Source organism: Mytilus edulis, chromosome 2 (assembly GCF_963676685.1).
Source record: "Mytilus edulis chromosome 2, xbMytEdul2.2, whole genome shotgun sequence".
Classification (NCBI taxonomy): Eukaryota; Metazoa; Mollusca; class Bivalvia; order Mytilida; family Mytilidae; genus Mytilus; species Mytilus edulis.
In genome coordinates, this window is record NC_092345.1 from 86,462,983 (window position 1) to 86,477,322 (window position 14,340).

At 33.5% G+C, this 14,340-nt stretch overlaps 1 protein-coding gene and 1 long non-coding RNA gene across 2 annotated transcripts in view; both read left to right on the forward strand.

The window, feature by feature from the left end:
* LOC139513260 (uncharacterized) overlaps positions 1-14,340 on the forward strand; it is a 65,726-nt gene that overhangs the window by 1,703 nt on the left and 49,683 nt on the right. The window lies entirely within an intron of this gene.
* LOC139513243 (uncharacterized) lies at positions 7,539-8,317 on the forward strand. Its single transcript, XR_011662408.1, has 2 exons — positions 7,539-7,685; positions 7,911-8,317. It is a non-coding gene; the product is annotated as an uncharacterized lncRNA (long non-coding RNA).

Sequence of the window (14,340 nt, forward strand, 5' to 3'; positions counted from 1 at the left end):
CACAATCATCTTTGGGGTATCTAGTTTAAAAAATGTGTGGCGTGACCTGGTCAACCAACCAAGATGGCCGCCACCGCTAAAAATAGAACATAGGGGTAAAATGCAGTTTTTGGCTTATAACTCAAAAACCAAAGCATTTTGGGGAAATCTGACATGGGATAAAAATGTTTATCAGGTCAAGATCTATCTGCCCTGAAATTTTCAGATGAATCGGTCAATCGGTTGTTGGGTTGCTGTCCCTGAATTGGTAATTTTGAGGAAATTTTGCTGTTTTTGGTTATTATCTTGAATATTATTATAGATAGAGATAAATTGTAAACAGCAATAATGTTCAGCAAAGTAAGATCTACAAATGAGTCAACATGACCAAAATGGTCAGTTGACCCCTTTAGGAGTTATTGCCCTTTATAGTCAATCTTTAACCATTTTTCATAAATCTAAGTAATCTTTTACAAAATCTCCACTGAAACTACTAGGCCACAATCATCTTTGGGGTATCTAGTTTGAAAAATGTGTCCGATGACCTGGCCATTCAACCAAGATGGCCGCCACGGCTAAAAATAGAACATAGGGGTAAAATGCAGTTTTTGGCTTATAACTATGAATTCAAAGCATCTAGAGCAAATCTGACAAGAATTTAAATTGTTAATCAAGTCAATATCTATCTGCCCTGAATTTTTCAGATGAATTGGACAACTGGTTGTTGGGTTGCTGCCCTCCAATTGGTAATTTTTAAAGAAATTTTGCCGTTTTTGGTTATCTTGAATACTATTATAGATAGCGATAAACTGTAAACAGCAATAATGTTCAGCAAAGTAAGATCTACAAATAAGTCAACATGACCTAAATGGTCAATTGACCCCTTAAGGAGTTATTGCCCTTTATAGTCAATTTTTAACAATTTTCATTAATTTGGTAAATATATGTAAATTTTTACCAAATATAGTTCTCTGTTACTAATGGGCAAAGTTCATTATAGATATAATTGTAAGAAGCAAAATCGTTCAGTAAAGTAAGAACTTCAAACACATCACCATCACCAAAATACAATTTTGTCATGAATCCATTTGTGTCCTTTGTTTAATATGCACATAGACCAAGGTGAGCGACACAGGCTCTTTAGAGCCTCTAGTTTTTACTTTTTCTTTTGTGCAAAAATACACAATTATATTTTGTTTCACGACTTTTATACATATGTTTTTCGTTTAGGCTCCAGAAGTATTAAAAGCACCACCATCACCCCCACCAGCTTCTCCACATCCAGCAGCTGATGAGTGTGAATATAAATGTTTGAATATTGGAAGACATGTGTATGCAGTGGAATAAATGAATGAGTGACAAGAGCATATGAGAGAAAACGTACGAGATTGTTAATTTAAAAAATGTATATAAGATGAATGTCCTACATGTATGAACGAAATGTATATATATATGAATGGTTTGTGTATGTTGTATGTATGAAGAAGGTTTATATGTTTGGTGTATATTTGTTTATCTGTACATGCTGTATGACTGAATGAATAAATAAAATATATTAAAAAAAATATCATCTTTTTGTTTCTTATACTAGAGTATATATATTGGTATGATTGCCCATAATACAATTATCCATCAACAAATGCACAAAAATGAGAACATTTAATTGTCAACAAATAGTATTCAACACAATTCAACACAATGAACAAAGCAAAAAGAACATTCAGTATGATAAAAATGAAACTGGCCATCTTTTATCATGTAATTAGCCAATCGGGTGCACATTCCTGTCAGATTTTACGGGTAATTTGTTATGTTATTGGAAAATTCTGTAGTAGTCTCTGTCTTGGAAAGATGTTCAGCAAATAGAATTACTCTAAACTATAAGAAAGAAAAAAAATCAGAATTATTAAACAATGTGTCTGATGATCATGACAAATATAACTCGAACTTGATGAATTGCCTTCCTTAGGCAGCAACCATTTGATTTTCTGGGGGGGGGGGGGGCTATGGTTTTTTTTTCTGGCCAAATTTTTTTTTTCGCCTGTGGCGAAAAACAATCTATTTTTTTCGCGACAAGTCGAAAACAATTTTATTCTTTCAATTTTAGCATTACATATAGTGGCAGCTGAGGGTGAAACAAACAATTTTTTTTTCTCAGAATCAAAAACAAATTATTTTTTTCTCCAAAAACTGGAAACAAACATTTTTTTCCAAAAAAAAAACATAGCCCCCCCCCAGAAAATCAAATGGTTGCTGCCTTAGAGTTCACCTTTACACTGAGTCATGTTTTTAATTTCACCAAGACTGAGATTGAGAAGATTTTTATAGTTTAGAATAATACATATTTTTTACAGATATAATAAAAAGATCTGTAACATGTGCTTGTATTTATATATCGTCATTGACAGCGACAGTCAACATTCCTACAGTTTAAAATTCAAATAAAATATGATGCCTTTATATCACATTACAATAAAAATGATTCTTCAGAAAATGTTTACAACTGATAATGAAGAAATAATCAGTATACTTACATAATATGGCCGCAACAAGTTGTAAACCCGAGCAATGATGATCAAGCAAAGATAACTCTTACAACTTGAAAAAATAAAATCTTCTGTACAGAAAAAAAGTACTACACAATCATATTTATGTTATAATTATGAACAAATACTTATTTTTTGTATTATATTTTATGTAATAAACTCAATAAAAAAAATTAAAAGTGTGGACGATACGTCTCACAATGTGTGGCCGATATGTCCCATGGACGATATGACGGTATGGCCGACACATCCTAGGGCCGTCATTGAAGTATGGCCGTCGCGTCTCGAAAGCGTTGGAAGACCCACTATCAACGTACATTTACGAGAAGGTACCCAACTACTATTTTTCACCTCTCCGCTTAACCCTCTTGCTGCCGAGTTTTTTTCTTGCTTTGTCGCGCCAAAACCGGCAAAAGCATCTTGACGTTTCTTATCTGTGACGTTGCAAAACTTGTGCCTCTCTGTAGAACTGCGCTTTCCTGCCGTCCATAATTTTTCCCGCGTCAATTTAGCCGTAATTATGAAAACGATGTATAAGTAATTTTACGGAAGTTAAATATGCTCCAAGATTGTCATAAACGATGTTTTTAATACAAGATTATTTAAAAATACAACTTTTAACCTTGGAATATATATTTTTTTATCTTTCTTGTCTTAAAATAAAGTGAAAATAATATACCAATTGCTAGATACTAGCTTTAAAGGCGACTTGTTTTATCTTTGTCAAGTGAAATGCATAAATGATGCTTAACCACCTATAAAATAGTAAAATATTTATTCTCGTTTTTTAAAGGCAGTGCTTTAAGGCCTGACTTTCAAGTCATGAGGTTCATCTTTTCATACGCAATCTATGCAGGGGGTCTTTTCGCCAGAAATAGATCCGGAAATGTTCGAATTTCTCCTCTTCTTTTTATGGTATGATATGGTTTTTGTTTCTTTCATTTACATTGGGGACTAAAGAAACGATCAGTGTGTATTGTTCGTTTTATAGAACTTGTTATTAATGTGTATTTTGCATTATAAGCAGTCAACCTGACTACAAACTATCATTATTTGTATTCCGTGTGGAAAGAGGTCGGGTCAATTCATACATGTCAAGTGACAAGATATTCGCGTGTAATACACGCTTTTTCAACAATTTACACGCGAGGATTTTTTCACATGGCGTGTACACGCTTTTCGCCACATTACACGCAATTACAATGTACACGCTTTTTCATTCTTTTTATTTTTTGGTCGTTAGTGATATCGCTATTCTCGGGGTTTTTTCCTTATTCGGCGATAAATACCGAAAAATTCGAAGTAATTGTTTGGCTGCCACATTTGTTTATTTTTCTTTATGACAAACAGTAAAAGGTAAGTAGTTTGTGATTAGTTTTAACGATTTTGTGACTTTCTTTCAAATTCACTTTATAAGGGAAATGAGCAGAGAAAGAGGTCACTTTCAGGGCCTCAGTGTGCCGTCGTCTAAAGTGCCGTTTGTTAAGCCAAAACGATGTGTACGGCAAGATTCAAGATTTATAAAATATATTTTTGAGTTCGAGTTTAAATGATCAAGTGACAAATAACGCATAATTTGTGCATTCTATGTTGCAATGATAAAAAAAAATACATGTGATAGGAGATATAAAATGTAGCTATTTGAATAAGCATTTAACATGTTTATCTAATGGAAATCAAATTTATAAAACATTTTCTTTTTCAATTTCAGTTTCAAATCTAGCCAAAACGGCAAGAGATTTCTACAGGCCATGGGGATAAAAATATCACAGAACTGTTGGATCAGCTCTCATAGTACCAGCTGTCTTCTGATAAACTGCACAGTTTTAACCAGGCAATGGCAGAGATAATAGATGACATTTTACATTGCCAAAAAAAACCCAACACTATGACATTCTTTCAAATCTTGATGAAGCTAATTCAGTCAAATATCAATTCCTACTGTGGGAGAGCCTTTTCAATTATAAAGAAATTGACACTAAATTCTGATCAGAACTTGACTATGTTACATTTGTATTGTGTGCTGTTATTAAATAAATGCAACTAAACTTGAAACTGGCAGTTGTTTTGAATATGTGCCTAGTGGTGGTGCTTTAAAAGCAACATAACATACCAGTGTTTAATACAATAAAAGTTCACAGTAGAATATATATTGTTTTTTATATTCACAACATTACCACATTCATATTAACAAGTCCGCATCTACGTCACACGCTTTCACATGCTTTTTAACATATTATGTCATGTCATGACATGATTTCCCATTCTCATAGGTTGACATGTATGGGTCAATTTCGAGTGTTATCTGACATCTAAAGATTTTTTAATTAGTTCAGACGTTGATATAACAATGAAAAGTCGACTGAACATGATTAATATTGCATCTTCTATAATTCAAAGCGGAATTCGGTTTATAAACGAGAAACCGTAAAGCGTTTTCAATTTCGGTATTAGTTATGTATGTTGTCTATGTATTATCCTGGTTCCCGGTACTACGTTCCGGGTATTAGCTATTTGATATATCTGATGTGTAACATTACGATCAGGTACCAGCCAATCTACGTGTGTATGTGTACATGATTTCCCGCCAAAATGACCGACTTACAGCTATGGAAAAATAGTCCATAAACGTTCCGTATAATGATATGCAAATTCATAATTAATCGTAACTTTTTTTATCTTTATATAATAAATATAACAAAATGGATTCCACAAAATTGAAAATAGCTTTATTTTACGAGGATTTCTAATATTTTTTTCACTTCCGGGCGCAGTAATACGTATGTTTTGAAGAAGCTCGAAGAAATTGACAAAGTGAATTGAGAAGGAAACGGATAGATATACGTCCTTGCTATCAGGTAAAACAATTTAAATGTACAGAAAAAACACATTTACTTCACACAAATAGTACAGGCTTAAGCATTTTATTGTCTTATACACGACTGTAGTCTAGTGTTTAAACGACGGCGTTGACCTACAAGGTACGGGTCATACTGGGTCAAGTCTAAATATGTAAGGCTTAAATTAAAATATTGTTTGTTTGCCCTTTACCGACCGACCCTCTATCAATTCGTTCCGCCTGAAAATCTTTTATTTGTATTTACCAGCAAGATTTTATTTTATTTTATTTTTTCGTTCCTACCAAAAATCTTATATTTGTATTTCCCGCTCAAAACTTTTTTACCGGAATCCTCGGGTTTTATCTTTACGTATAAGGTCCAGTCGGCCCAAGACCACAATTAATGACCCCGCTTTTCGTTGTTCACGAATATAGTTCCCTTTAATTATAGTGTATTTTTTCTTTATTTTTTTTCTTTCCCTTTCTCATTCATTTCTTAGCTTTTCTGGGGTGGAAATGAAAGAAGAGAGCTGAAATAAACTTCTGGATGGTTTATTTTAACTGATTTTAATAAGGAAAGCGTGATTAGGCCAGGTGCAAAAAGGTTATATTTACACTTTTCGGAACATCTCTTGACTTGCCTATAGGGGTATGGATGTGTATTGGCCAAATTTGTATGATGTACAGATGCAATTTTTCTGAAAATTGCATATATTTTTGGACTTTTACTGTACATTACACACACAAAAAATTAGACAAAAAGAATAGTCAAAAATTTTTTAATGCGACAAAACGTTATAAAGAAATGATAGAGGAATTAATTGTGGTCTTGGGCCAGTCCGTTTGGTATCACCTGAGCGTTTGACATGAACACTTGCATTTGAAGTTTCAAAGCATTTGTTTGAAATCGATGTTGAACGCTTTCTGAAATCATGATATGAAGTACGTTGCTCTGTACCTTTAAACTTAAAGAGCAGGGTTCATTTACAAAAAAGTTTGTTTGATACAAAAGTATTAACGTGTGTACAAACTAATTTGTAAACGGACGTTGTATTCTATGTAGGGATGGCCTTTTGTGATCCGCATATCAGAATGATTATGTTAACGATGCCGCTAAATTATTTATATCTGACATGAACCAAAAGTGACAAAACCCTGTAAAGTGGAGAATATCTGGCAGTAAAATCGCCAAGTTTTCCTTACAGATCATTTATAAATGTGATGCAAAATACGTGACAATTGAGTTTTAAGTCTTATAGCATACGGATGCCCCACTCGCACTATCATTTTCTATGTTTAGTGGACCGTGAAATTGGAATAAATTCTCCAATTTGGCATTAAAATTAGAATGATCTTATCAAAGGGAACATGTATACTAAGTTTCAAGTTGATTGGACTTCTACTTTATCAAAAACTACCTTGACCAAAAACTTTAACCTGAAATTTGCACTATCATTTTCTATGTTCAGTGAACCGTAAAATTGGGGTCAAAACTATAATTTGGCATTTAAATTAGAAAGATCATATCATAGGGCACATGTATACTAAGTTTGAAGTTGATTGGATTTCAACTTCATCAAAAACTACCTTGACCAAAAACTTTAACCTGAAGCGGGACAGACGGACGAACGAACAGACGGACGGACGAACGAACGGACGCACAGACCAGAAAACATAATGCCCCTCTACTATCGTAGGTGGGGCATAAAAAGGCACACACGAAATTTGTAACACTCTAGGGACTTTTTCTACTAGTAATATATGTCTGCCCGGACATTATCTTACCAGTACAAAGTTATCTCTTATATATTTTTTTTTCAAAACTAATAGTCCCAGCGGAAAACTTATTTGCAAAAACAAAACGGACAAAAAAATGACATTATGCAGATTTTGTATCTATAAAATAAAATATTTTACCTACCTGCCTACCCATGACAAATAATATACCGAGCCAAGTTATTTTTTTGGGGAAAAAAATAAAATATTTTACCTACCTACCTACCCTGTTTCAAAACATAGGGTCGGAAAAGGGCAAACAAACAATATTTTAATTTAGGCCTAAACATATCCACGTGCTATTAGGTAGAAAGCATCGTAATGCAATATCTTCAATTTTTTCCTCCTTTATACATCATTTAACCAGACATATTTCTCTTTCAAATACACTTAAACGCGGGTTGTATGTACGTATCTTTTCTAGTGTTTTCTTGTCCTTATTAAAGTTCATTTGTTGATGTTTAAATATTTTTGAACGACTGAACACAGGAGTGAATGAATGCAACAATTATATATACTGAAGACTTGGGCTGTACAATGATAGTGTACGTTTATCATACTGATAATTATTCTAGCAGTAATTATGTTAATTTAGGATGTAATGACAGGAATTCATGAGCTATGCCTCAGGCTTTCTGAAAAAATATCAATGACAATGTAAACAGGAACAAAACATTGACACGAATGATGCTCTCTTCTATGTTATAGTTATTTAGGTATGTGTGTTGCACAAGTTTCAAAAAAACTTAAGTTATAAAACTTTTTTTCAGGGCACAAACCCACTTTAAAGAGACTTGTCTACTGCCATACCCATCCTATTTTCATGCACCATTTGCAAGCAAGAGACTGAATGGTTTGCAAAATTAAAAATCAGGACGGTGTCCAATTAAACCAAAAGAACTAAACTGGATGAATATTGTAGGAGAAAGTTTTGATTTGTGAAATTGGTTTTCCTGAAAAGTCATTCATCCTAGCCTGCAGAAAGGAACTATAACTGTCCACCACCAACTGACGAGCTAATGTTGAGCTTCACATATGGAATTACTCAAATACCATCAATGTCTATGTTTTCAGCACAGATTTCACAAGTTATGACACAGCTGTGCTTTTTTTTTATACCTGTTAAAGAGTTGTATACTAAATTTTATTTTTTTATCAATAAATATATCTTGTGTCATTTAAGAACTTGTATTTTGCCAAAAGATGCATACTAGTGAATGAAAGTGGTGCAGTTCATTTTGCTTTGGTATATAGAATTGAATTACAATTGTTCATGTTATTGGAATGCATATAAAAATAAGGAGATGTGGTACAATGTATATACAAGATATTTAGTGAGTTTATCAAGCAAAAGTGAATAAGAAATAGGTATAAGCAGTTACAGGTACTACTGTACAATCTCAAACAATGAGAAAAACTCATACCGTAAAGAGAATTTCATATTTACAAGTAAGTTTTGTTGTTACTGTTGTCAAGTCATTAAAGATTGCATATGTTGGCGTTAATATCAGGGTTGGAAAAAACCCGGGCTTTATGAGTATTGCCCAGCCCAGTGGGAAATACTGGGAAAACCCGGGTTTTATTGGGTTTTAGTGGGTAATACTGGGCAATACTGGGTAATATAAAATACTTGTCTGAATTTCATAGAGGATTCAGTGATAAACACAAATTTAATACATTTGATAAGATAGTTTTACCCTATTTTGTTTGTCTAGCATTTGTCTAGATTGGTAAAATGTAGATATAGAGCAAACATATTTTTTTCAAATAAATATAGCTCCTATTAAGAATTAACAATTACATGTAAGAAACATGATTACATTTAAATAATGTATATGTACTGCCACTAATTTAAAATAAGTAATTATTCAGTTTAGAACACAGATTTGTTTATGTAACAATAATCAGCCCTTTCAAATCTATAAGTGTTAATGGCATGACCCCTTAGGGTGTTTATTTAGCAATGTAAAGGTATAACAATAAGAAATTAACAATTCACTTGAACACTGCAATAAAATGCATTTTTTTCAAAGATTGGATTATTGAAACAATTAAAAAGGTATCTTTAAATGTGCAAATCTAGTATTCTGCCTACATATAGAATTAATAGAGAAGAGAATGAAATTGAATTTTCATTCTTCTAGAAATGACTCTCTATGGTTATCTGTATAAAAAGTATATATTGCTGTAATACTATGAAACTACACCAAGTCTTTACTATTGTGTGTTAAAATAAGCATAAAAAATCATATTGCCCAGTAATGCCCAGTATTACCCATTTCTAGAAGTATTGCCCAGCCCGGGAAAACCCGGGTTTTCCCACACGGGAATTCCCGGGCGGGTAATACTTTGCCAACCCTGGTTAATATTGAGTCACTGATAAGGTCTTTGCATCAGAACTAAACACATTTATTCTAAAAACAGTTGTTGGCATGACACGGGTTATGTTCTTCTCATATATGTTATGATGGTATGATACTAAACCCCTAACAGGAAGGATTGTGCCTGATGTTCATATGATGAAATCATAATCTTTCAGTCAGTTTAATTAAAGTCTGGAGCTGGCATGTCAGTTAACTGCTAGTAGTCTGTTGTTATTTATGTATTATTGTCATTTTGTTTATTTTCTTTGGTTACATCTTCTGACATCAGACTCAGACTTCTCTTGAACTGAATTTTAATGTGCGTATTGTTACACGTTTACTTTTCTACATTGGTTAGAGGTATAGGGGGAGGGTTGAGATCTCACAAACATGTTTAACCCCGCCGCATTTTTGTGCCTGTCCCAAGTCAGGAGCCTCTGGCCTTTGTTAGTCTTGTATTATTTTAATTTTAGTTTCTTGTGTACAATTTGGAAATTAGTATGGCGTTCATTATCACTGGACTAGTATATATTTGTTTAGGGGCCAGCTGAAGGACACCTCCGGGTGCGGGAATTTCTCGCTACATTGAAGACCTGTTGGTGACCCTCTGCTGTTGTTTTTTATTTGGTCGGGTTGTTGTCTCTTTGACACATTCCCCATTTCCATTCTCAATTTTATTTGTTTTTGCGTTAATTTTCTTTTTATTTTTGTTTTAATTGCAAATATGGGAAGTGGTTAAAATGCTAATGAGACAGCTGTTAAGGCCACAGAGCCTTAATTGAAAACTTCTTTTTCATTCATACCGTTAGATTTTGCCTGGAGTTAGAAACATATCTGCCAACTTTTCAAAATGCACATGGGGGTTTTACGTGAAAGATGGTTCATATAGTCATACAAAACCTTCAAGGGGGCCTTCAAATGGAAGCAGGACAAGTCGCCCCACTGGCTAATCGCCCACTTTTAAAAAAACCGCCACAAACTGATTTATCAAATCGCCCCACATGTGAAATTGGTTAAATCATGTTAAATATTACTCCTGCCAACCCGCCCTACTTATAAAAAAACGGTAATATTTAGATTAATATATATATATATAATTAAAAATAAAAACTCGCATCTCTTTAATGAAAACTAATCTACACAGAATACAAACAAACCGAAAATTTATTTAATTACTATTATTGATATACATGTACTGAAATTATAATTCTAAAAAAAAAATGTATTGTTGAAGAATAACTAAGTTTTGAAGCTTAGTTATTTGCATAACAATTGAAAAGAAACCTGTTAATTGTATCATAATGCAATATAAGGAATTTAACTTATATTCAACGGGATAACATCTTTTTCCATAAGTGGGGAGAGTTGGCATTACTAAATTCATCCTGGTTAATAATATATTTATCTAGATTTCACTGATTTCCATTAGGTGGGACCAGTTAGCAGGGGTAATATTAACAGAATTTAACTTATGTACAACGGGATAACATCTTTTTACATGAGTGGGGCGAGTTGGCATTAGTAAATTCTTCCTGGTTAATAATATATTTATCTAGATATTATCGTTTTCTATTAGGTGGGGCAAGTTGGCAGGAGTAATATTAAGGGATATAACACATTTCACAAGTGGGGCGATTCGGTTATCCAGGTTGGGGCAGTTTTTTTTTAAAGTGGGGCGAGTTAGTGAAAAAGTGGGGCTATTTGCTAATGGGGCGATTTGTCATGGATTCCCTTCAAATATATTCTAATGTGGTTTTTGGCGGCTATTGGTACTTTACGGAACGGAACGGAACGGAACGGAACGGAAAAGAATTTCATTAAAGGTATCCAAAGGGGGCATTTATCAAAATTTCGAAAAATCTTTAAAACAAAACAAACTTTAAAATTTCTGTGTTTTACGGTTTTCCATATACAAATAACACAAATGTATACTAAATCTCATCTTCACAGGTGAAATGTGTAATAATGTATAACATCGGGAAATACTCTGTAGATGAATATGTAGGATTGTCCTGATAAATTATCATGAAATTAACGCATTTGCAAGTCATGCATTATGATATCTAGACTGACCTCACGTCGTCCTTGATTAGAGACAGTGATCAAGTTGAATCTGATTTAAACTTATTAATTTATTTTTCCGTTCCGTTCCGTTCCGCAAAGTACCAATTGCTCTGAGGAATTGGTATTTAACGGAAAAAACGGAAACAGACATCTTTAATGTAATTAAAGCAGTATGATAACAAAAATTGTCTGACACCTCTTTTTGCATGAGTGGTATGTGTTTTAGATAGCATTTTGGACTTGATCAATAATACAAAATTTAACACAAAGGCAGGTTACACAAAAAGTCTTTCTCCTTCCATCGGTAATTATATTTTAAAAAAGAGGCCTTCAACAGCCCGTTCCGACGATGATTAGAGACAGTGATCAAGTTGAATCTGATTTAAACTTTTTAATTTATTTTTCCGTTCCGTTCCGTTCCGCAAAGTACCAATTGCTCTGAGGAATTGGTATTTAACGGAAAAAACGGAAACAGACATCTTTAATGTAATAAAAGCAGTATGATAACAAAAATTGTCTGACACTCTTTTTGCATGAGTGGTATGTGTTTTAGATAGCATTTTCGACTTGATCAATAATAAAAAATTTAACACAGAGGCAGGTTACACAAAAAGTCTTTCTCCTTCCATCGGTAATTATATTTTAAAAAAGAGGCCTTCAACAGCCCGTTCCGACGATGATTAGAGACAGTGATCAAGTTGAATCTGATTTAAACTTTTTAATTTATTTTTCCGTTCCGTTCCGTTCCGCAAAGTACCAATTGCTCTGAGGAATTGGTATTTAACGGAAAAAACGGAAACAGACATCTTTAATGTAATTAAAGCAGTATGATAACAAAAATTGTCTGACACCTCTTTTTGCATGAGTGGTATGTGTTTTAGATAGCATTTTGGACTTGATCAATAATACAAAATTTAACACAAAGGCAGGTTACACAAAAAGTCTTTCTCCTTCCATCGGTAATTATATTTTAAAAAAGAGGCCTTCAACAGCCCGTTCCGACGATGATTAGAGACAGTGATCAAGTTGAATCTGATTTAAACTTTTTAATTTATTTTTCCGTTCCGTTCCGTTCCGCAAAGTACCAATTGCTCTGAGGAATTGGTATTTAACGGAAAAAACGGAAACAGACATCTTTAATGTAATTAAAGCAGTATGATAACAAAAATTATCTGACACCTCTTTTTGCATGAGTGGTATGTGTTTTAGATAGCATTTTGGACTTGATCAATAATACAAAATTTAACACAAAGGCAGGTTACACAAAAAGTCTTTCTCCTTCCATCGGTAATTATATTTTAAAAAAGAGGCCTTCAACAGCCCGTTCCGACGATGATTAGAGACAGTGATCAAGTTGAATCTGATTTAAACTTTTTAATTTATTTTTCCGTTCCGTTCCGTTCCGCAAAGTACCAATTGCTCTGAGGAATTGGTATTTAACGGAAAAAACGGAAACAGACATCTTTAATGTAATTAAAAGCAGTATGATAACAAAAATTGTCTGACACCTCTTTTTGCATGAGTGGTATGTGTTTTAGATAGCATTTTCGACTTGATCAATAATACAAAATTTAACACAAAGGCAGGTTACACAAAAAGTCTTTCTCCTTCCATCGGTAATTATATTTTAAAAAAGAGGCCTTCAACAGCCCGTTCCGACGATGATTAGAGACAGTGATCAAGTTGAATCTGATTTAAACTTTTAAATTTATTTTTCCGTTCCGTTCCGTTCCGCAAAGTACCAATTGCTCTGAGGAATTGGTATTTAACGGAAAAAACGGAAACAGACATCTTTAATGTAATAAAAGCAGTATGATAACAAAAATTGTCTGACACTCTTTTTGCATGAGTGGTATGTGTTTTAGATAGCATTTTCGACTTGATCAATAATAAAAAATTTAACACAGAGGCAGGTTACACAAAAAGTCTTTCTCCTTCCATCGGTAATTATATTTTAAAAAAGAGGCCTTCAACAGCCCGTTCCGACGATGATTAGAGACAGTGATCAAGTTGAATCTGATTTAACCTTTTAAATTTATTTTTCCGTTCCGTTCCGTTCCGCAAAGTACCAATTGCTCTGAGGAATTGGTATTTAACGGAAAAAACGGAAACAGACATCTTTAATGTAATAAAAGCAGTATGATAACAAAAATTGTCTGACACTCTTTTTGCATGAGTGGTATGTGTTTTAGATAGCATTTTCGACTTGATCAATAATAAAAAATTTAACACAGAGGCAGGTTACACAAAAAGTCTTTCTCCTTCCATCGGTAATTATATTTTAAAAAAGAGGCCTTCAACAGCCCGTTCCGACGATGATTAGAGACAGTGATCAAGTTGAATCTGATTTAAACTTTTTAATTTATTTTTCCGTTCCGTTCCGTTCCGCAAAGTACCAATTGCTCTGAGGAATTGGTATTTAACGGAAAAAACGGAAACAGACAGCTTTAATGTAATTAAAGCAGTATGATAACAAAAATTGTCTGACACTCTTTTTGCATGAGTGGTATGTGTTTTAGATAGCATTTTCGACTTGATCAATAATAAAAAAAATGAACACAAAGGCAGGTTACACAAAAAGTCTTTCTCCTTCCATCGGTAATTATATTTTAAAAAAGAGGCATTCAACAGCCCGTTCCGACGATGATTAGAGACAGTGATCAAGTTGAATCTGATTTAAACTTTTAAATTTATTTTTCCGTTCCGTTCCGTTCCGCAAAGTACCAATTGCTCTGAGGAATTGGTATTTAACGGAATCAACGGAAACAGACAT